Below are 8,126 nucleotides of genomic sequence, written 5' to 3' on the forward strand. Positions count from 1 at the left end.
TTTACTGACTTATTGGCTACTTTATTTTGTTTCCTTTAGTTTATCATTTAGATAAAACTTACAGGTTCGCTCATCATCTGACATGCATTACAAGGAGAAGGAGCATGTTTTCTGAAGCTTATTATGCGTTTCATGGATTTTCACTTGCCTGGTAGAAACATCCCCCAATTCCTTTTTATATTTGTTTCCTGGGGGAGCAAAGAACAGTAGTGAGAGAAAATGTCTTACAAGGAGTATGAAATTTGCTTCACTCAGAGATAGACCTGGGGGACTCAACAAGGCTTAGGGTAGGACAAAACTATATCAATGCAACAAGACATAATATAGGAAACATTCCTAGAGAAGCAAAATATGGAAGAAGAAAGGAGATTAAACTCCAGGCTGGGAGAAGAATGTGAGTTATCCTGGCAACACACTCTGCCCTCACACACATGCATAAGCACTGTCAGATTCAGTAAGAGAAAACCCAGATTTTCGGTAATAAATTCCTGGTTGCTTTTGTGTAGCTATTACAGAGCAACTAGGAATATCTAAAAGAAGCAAATTAGACTGTGTCCAAACAGCACACAATGATATCCACTTACAGTCCCAGCACTCCGAGAAACTAAGCAGGGAGATTGCAAATTTCAGCCTAAACTGAGCAATTTAGCTACTCAATGATATTGTCTCAAAATTTAAAAAAAAAAATTAAGAAATGTAAAAAGGAAACCAAAAGTAAAAAAGAAAGTTGGCTATGTAAACCTCATCCATTGTTTCAAAGTTATGTCTCTTTGGCACTAAAGACAGCCAAGTGATAAAATGCAGTACATAAATTTATTTAAGTCAATCCCATCAATCACATCCCAATTAAAGAGAGTGGTCTAGTATTATTTTTATTTAGTTATTTTGTCAAGGAAGAGATGGCTAGGGATGTGTTTTATCATAACAAAAGCATTTGTCATGTGTCTTTTGTTTTTAGTGCTATGAAGTAACTACTGAAGAAGATAAGGTGACCATCTACTGCTATACAAATCAGCAGGAGTAGGTCATTGACTGCTTAAAGAAACTCGAATAAAGAAGGAAACACAATGTAGGTGTGGCACTGGCACAAAGGCTTGCTAACTCTTGCTGATGCTCATTGTCATTTTTTTTTTTTTTTTTTTTTTTTGCGGAACCGGGGATTGAACTCAGACCCTTGCGCTTGCCAGGCAAGCGCTTACTCTACTGAGCCATCTCCCCAGCCCCGCTCATTGTCATTTTAAACCTAACTTTGTTTACATTTTAAAAAATGCATAGCCTGGCTATTTCTTCATAAGAACATCTCGGTACTAAGTCAATGTAATACTTGAAATGAAGCAAAATTCTAGGTTTTATTCTCATTTGAATTCTCCCTTTGAGGGCTGGCCAAATAGCTCAGCGGATTAAGGCACCTGCAAGCAGGCTCAGGGGCAGTGGGTTTGATCCCAGAGCCCCCATGCTGGCCCTGCCCCCCAGAGCATGCTGAGAGGGCAATTGAGACTGGGTGTGGTGGCATATGCCTGTAATCCCAGGTCTTGGGAAGCTGTAAACAGGAGAATCACTATGGAGTCCAATCTAGTAGTGAGAACCTGAACACCCTGTAGACTCTTCCCTAAAAAATACAAAAAAAAAAAAAAAAAAAAAAAGAGGGAATGAATTCTCCCTTTAGTTAGAAGCTAAAAACACATAGAGAAATGTGTGTTTATAATCACATGCTAATTTAATGTTAGGGAGTGGTTGTTGCTGTTAGGTTAAAAAAGACAAGGGCCCCAGTCTCTCATTTGATTTTAAGATTCACATATGTAGAGAAACAACAGTGAGCAACACCACCACTCTGGGGCTACAAACTGAAAATGTAGAAAGAGAAACAGACAGATTATACAAGTTTGTTTGAATTGAATACACTTAATAAATTTCAAATATTAATCATCAGTGAATAATCATTTATTGTGCAGTTCTAATATTAAGGATGTTTGTTGATCATGAAGTCTTTTACTAATAGTGAACCACCCACATACTTGTAAATATTTACAAGGATTTTATAAGTGGAAAAATAGAAAAACATACTTGCTTTGGTGTGCTGCACATTAAGTTCTGGTTCTAGGACCTATCAGCTGTATGATTTAACCAACTACTTGTCCATTTTGTGATGTAGTTTCTCCATCTAAAAAATACTAAGAGAACAGCTATCTCATAAGGTTATCAGTATAAGAATTAGATGAGTTAGCATATGAAAGCTACTGAAATAGAACCTCACATACAGTAGGTGTTATGTACAGTTAGTTTATTTTATTAAGGTAGATAAAAGAGAGGGTAAGTGTCCCAAGAAACTTCATTAATCTTGATCAAACACATCTTTATGTAAAAACTGAGTCAAAGTATGGCACGTTGGGTTAAGAGCAGAATTAGAAAGCAGAGAGTAAGGACTTAGGATGCTAGTTATGAAAGACAGCTTTTTTAGGTATAAAAGGAGCAATTGTTAAACTCTCGGTAAATTTGATATTTCTAGGGTTAATGTAAGGAAGAAAGGAAAAGAACAGATTAGGCTGAAGAAGGTTAGGAGCGTATCATGCAAAGTCCTGCATGACGACTTAGGCACTTATATTTTGTCTTCTGTGGTTGATGGAAAGACACTGAATAGCTCTAATCAGGGAAATGACGTGATCACTTTGGATTTATTTCTGGAAATGAAGAGATTGATTTTAGAATATCTTAACTGGAAGATATTGAAAGACTATACGTCTATGACTATTTCTGAAGTTAAATGGCTATTAAAGGTTAATGTATAAATAAAAAATTAATTCACCAAGTTTAGCTTCTTATCAATAAATGATAATTTAATGCCTTTAAGTGCTTCCTATAGCAAGAGTCTACAGTGAAAGATCCTGGGAACCACTATAACCATAATTTTGTTCAAATCTAATGAAAAGGTTTAATGGGGTGAAATCCATATGAAAAATAACAATGTAGACCAAATACTGTGCGCTTAATCACTCAATAAAATGTATAGGTCATCCACGAATTGTGTACGTAAACATTTCTCATGGGAAGCAAATCATAGGCAAAGTCATCTTACATTGGCATAATGCTGCGGAAGGTAGTTCCACCATCACTTCTCCTCTTCCTATTAATATTTTCATCTTACTGGAGAGAGGTTCTGTACCCTTTGCTTTTAACATGGTAGACAGTGTTAGCTGCTTTCCAAATGTTTGCTCATTTAATGCACATAATAATCTTATGGGGTAGATTTTATCTTTAACTCCATTTTATATATTATGAAGTTAAGAAGCTTGGCCAAGATCTCAATAGAGAAGCAACATTTGAATCCACATGGTCTGGTGTTACGGTTTGCATCTAGATGTCCTCCCAAAACCTCATGGGTTCAGGGGCTTTTTCAGAGGTGACAGTCTATAGCATGTGATCGATTCATGGTATAATCCCAGAATCAAGGGTCTGTGATTAAGGGGGGGTGATTGTTCAATCTGGTCACCGATTGGATTGGCACGACATTAATCTGATAGACTGGATACAAAGTAAGACCCAGAAAGAGTCCTGTCTGTCCCCTCTTCCGTACTGCTTTTGTTCCCTTCAGCCACGGACTATTTCTCCTGTAGAATGCCCAACTGCTGTGTCCCCTGCCTTGGAGCCAGCTGGCTGTAGACAGAAGTCTCTACAAACTGTGAGCCAAATAAACCCCTCCTCTCTAACTTTGGGAGTCAGGTATTTTGTCTCAGCAACAAAAGAAAAGTTATACCTGGCTTCCAAGTCTCTGCTGTTGACCACTATGCTATGTCCTTTTTTATCAATGGAAAATATTTATTCTGAGGAAAATCTGGACAATTTCAACAATTTGAAGAAGGGAGTATTACACATTATAGTATTCTATTCAGAAACTGCTAATGATGTCTATGAGATGAAAAACATTCAATTTATTTAGTTAAAGAATTCAAAACTGAATGAGGTGGTTTTTCTGTTAGTTTTTCCATTTGGTTGTTTACACATAAAGAACTCTTAATTCCCTCCTCCTTGATTTCCACCAAACATCACTCCCATTATGGCCCTGACACTCTTTCCAGTTTCTAAGCTACTACAGAAAAACCTGAGCAACTCTGAAGTCCGTCGGATTTCATTGTAAACCTGTTTTATGTTGGCAATCATTGACTCCACCTTCATAAAACTCCAATGATCTCTCTGCAGTTGGTACTTAAGGGAAGTGTAGAAAGTTGACTCACCCTGACGTCATGCACACCCCAGTAGAAGACAGAGAGGCAGTACCTGATGAGGATTCTATAAGCCAAGCTAGCATACACATCCAGAGAAAAGTTACATGTAAATAAATATACAGACAAAAGAAAGATAGGAAAAAATGAAGAGAACGTGGGAGAGGAGAAATTACCCATTTTCCTACCATTAGAGTGGGGAAAATGGCCAAATATGTGATAAATTTAAATTTTTAAAAAATCAATCTGTCACTGGCCTTTTGGCCTTTTAGGGAGCCTAAATAGAACCCTTATATTATGAAGCTCCCAATGTAAGGTAAGAATGGCTTCTTGGCCACATTCAAGCAGGAGACAGAAAAAAATAGATCCTGATCTACTTCCATGGAGAAATCCTCTGGGAAAGATAATTCCCTGAGAGCCTATGTAAAAATGACTGTTGGTAATCAAGAGGGTGCTTCTGCAGGCAGGCCAGAGGATGAGCCATGGGTTTCAGCACTGTTCTACCCACTCCAGGCGCTCTAGGTTGTTCTTCCAGCACATTTTCAAGGAAGTCTAGTTAGAACAGGCAAACTACTTAGGAATGGCCTCTGGGCTGGCCAAATATCTGAGCAGATTAAAGCACCTGCAACCAGGTACAAGGGCTGGAGTTTCCATCCCCTGGTCTGCTGTGCTGGCCCTCCCACCTGGGGCATGCTGAGACTGTAATTGAGACTGGGCGTGGTTGTGCACGTCTGTAATCCCAGCCCTTGGGAGGCTGTAAGCAGGTGGATCACTACAAGTCCAATCTAGTAGTGAGAACTTGAACACCCTATAGACCCTTCCCTAAAATACAACAAAAAAAGAATGGCCTCTGCATCATGGGTTGAAGGCTGATATATAAGTAAGAAAAGACAAAAGTTTCTAAGTAGTTTCTAAGTATTCGTACAAGCATAATAAACACAAATCCAAGAGTGATTCTAACATTTAAATCCAACAAAGAGACAACAAATTCCATACAGAAGAAGCTTCCATGTTAACAAGATCTGAAAAATGTAACAACCCCTGGTGCAGCTCTCCAAAATTTTTCTCCAGCACAACCATGTTTAATAGTGAAAACTGACTCTCAGAGTCAATGATATCATTGTCTGTCAGACTGATCATTGTGCCTTCACCCAATTTGATATACTGAAGAAACCAAGAGTAATGTGGTGCTGGTAGAACATCTAAAACGTCCACAGACAGACTGAAGCACAGAAAGTACTCACAGAGCAGTAGTTCTAGCACATCTTTAAACGAAGTCGCTAAGAACAGCTCTTCTTAAATGACTGCAATCATCAACGTGTTGAACCTATGTAATGTTTTTCTTAGTTGAAGCACAAAGTCTGTGTCCATCATTAGCTGAACTGCTACAATTAAGAAACACACACACACAAAAAAAAAGAAACACACACACATACACACAGAGACAGACACAGACACAGAGAGACAGAGACAGAGACAGGGAGACAGAGAGAGTGTTTTCATGAAATGAAAATAAAAACAAGTCTTATTGAGAGAGATCAACACATTACTCTAGTACTTTTATCATGGGGCTCTCATTTGCATTTCAAAAGGCAATAGTATCAGGAGAAGATGAAGAAAAAAGAGGAAGACTTTGCTCTTGTGCATAATGATAGACCCTTCTGTGGCACTGAGCTATTACAAAGGATTTGTGTGTATGTGCCTGAGTGTATTTCCTAGAATAATCTGACTTTGCCTAAGTGATTGATGTATTCTAAAATTATTGTCTGAACACTTCAGAAATTACAAGTTTATCTAATCAGAGTACAATGCACTTGGTATCTGTAATTAAATTTCACACATAATTTTTATAAAATTCTGATCTTAATCATCCTCATCATTTTCTCTCATGATCAGTTAGAGAACAGGTGAAAAATTACATGGTATTAAAATAAGGAATATGAGTTTCAGCTACATTCAGAAAATATGTAAGAATGTGTAGACAGGAGAAAAAGAAACAACACCAATAGCATTCTTTTCTTCTTTTTGTGATGTTGGAGATTGAATGCAGGCCTTATACATTCTATACATTCTAGGCAAGCACCCTTCTACTGAGCTATGTCCTGAGCCATAACAATAGCTTTTAAAAGGAATCTAAAGAGCTATTTTTTCTTTTTTTTTCTTGAGAATATTACAGCTAAATATTTTTTTCCCTGAAGAGTCCATTGCAGAAAATAATTGGAAGGTATTTGTAAGATATTTGAAAACATTACATAGATAAAATAAATGATGCCTTTCTTTCATTTTTAATCTTAGTTTCTCAGGGTTTGTCAAGTTAGTCTTGTATGGGATACAGAGAGAGAGAGAGAGAGAGAGAGAGAGAGAGAGAGAGAGAGAGAGAGAGAGAGAGAGAGCTCTTAGTCTCCTTCAACAAAATTGATCCTGAGCAGAACACAGGGCCCAGAGAAGTTATACGTGGAGAGGCCTCGGGTTAGACACACAGGTGACTCTTTGCTGCCTTCCTTGTGGCATGGTCAGATCCAGTTAAAACAGAGGGAAGGCAGAGCTATGCTCTGGGTATCCATAGACCATGATGTGTTTTTAAAGCTCTTAAATTAGAACTAATAGAAGTCAAATATAACACATTAAATTTATCTAATTAAACAGTTCTTTTCTAAATATGTTAAGAACTCTCTATGTGGGTCTCCTATAAAGTAAAAATTCAAAAAGAAAATTGTCCTTTTTTTTTAAAGCATGTTCTTAAAGGGAATGGGAAGCTCCAGGCTGGGAGAAAATATTTGCCAATTCCTTTTCTAGCAAAGCACTCTCATTCAAAATATGCAAAGTTGATAATAAAAAAATAAATAACCCTGTTTAAAAATTGGGCAAACATAAGCATGTTGCCATACAAACTATATGGATTGCAAGAAAGCATGTGAGATATTTAAGAGCAAATATCCTTTCAGAACTGCAAGTTAGGACAATCATGAGCCAGCAATACACTCATCTAGAAAGGCCAAGCCCAAAGCATACAGAGGTGGTGAAGATGGAGGCAAGCAGAGATTGTTGCGCATGCATTTCCAATAGAAAACCGCATTTCAAGGTTTTCCAATTTTTCACAAAAGCAAATCTACTCTTTTTTTAACTTCTTTTTTTAATAATTTTCTTCTATTTTGAAGAGCAAAAACAAGAGCAAGAAAAACAAAAGAAAAGACAAACAGGGCAACATATAACAATATATACATTACAGATTTTCAAAACAAGAATATCTGATTGACAGTGATTGATATATTATCTATTTTAATTGTCAAATCTGCTGCTCTAACAGACATAATTACCAAGATGGGACATATGATTGAATATTACCACATGCTTTCAAGAAATCTTATACTCTTACTGTGTGATGCAGCAAAGACATTCCTTGCATTTTACCCAAAATGAATAAAAATTCATGTCTATACCACACTCTGAAAATTCACTGCATTGATTGATACATTGTGTCTACTTGAGAAGTTAAAGCTTAGCTAAATATGCTCAGCATTCCACACCCTAGGGTGTGGAGGCCCCACCCTAGAGTGACCCATCACTTAAAGAATATAAAAGAAAATTGAGGCAAGATAGAGCATTCCATTTCCCCAGAGGAACTCCAGTCTTTGCAGTCAACTTAGATGTTATACCCCGACTTCGCAGACTCTTCGGGCTCTGCCTTGGATCCTTCATCCTCCTGATGTAGACCCATCAGCCTTCCCATTGGCCAATCGATGTACATTTGCACAGAACTCTTCAGTAAGCCCAAGACAATGGACTGAATCCTTCAGCCTCAGTGTGCAGAAGTCCTCTGCACACTTCCTCCTCAGACTCTGTCATTGACTTTCATAAGCCAATTTTTTTTTTTTTTTTTTTTTTTTTTTTTTTTTTTTTTTTTTTTTT

Source organism: Octodon degus, unplaced genomic scaffold (genome assembly GCF_000260255.1).
Source record: "Octodon degus isolate 3935 unplaced genomic scaffold, OctDeg1.0 scaffold00082, whole genome shotgun sequence".
Classification (NCBI taxonomy): Eukaryota; Metazoa; Chordata; class Mammalia; order Rodentia; family Octodontidae; genus Octodon; species Octodon degus.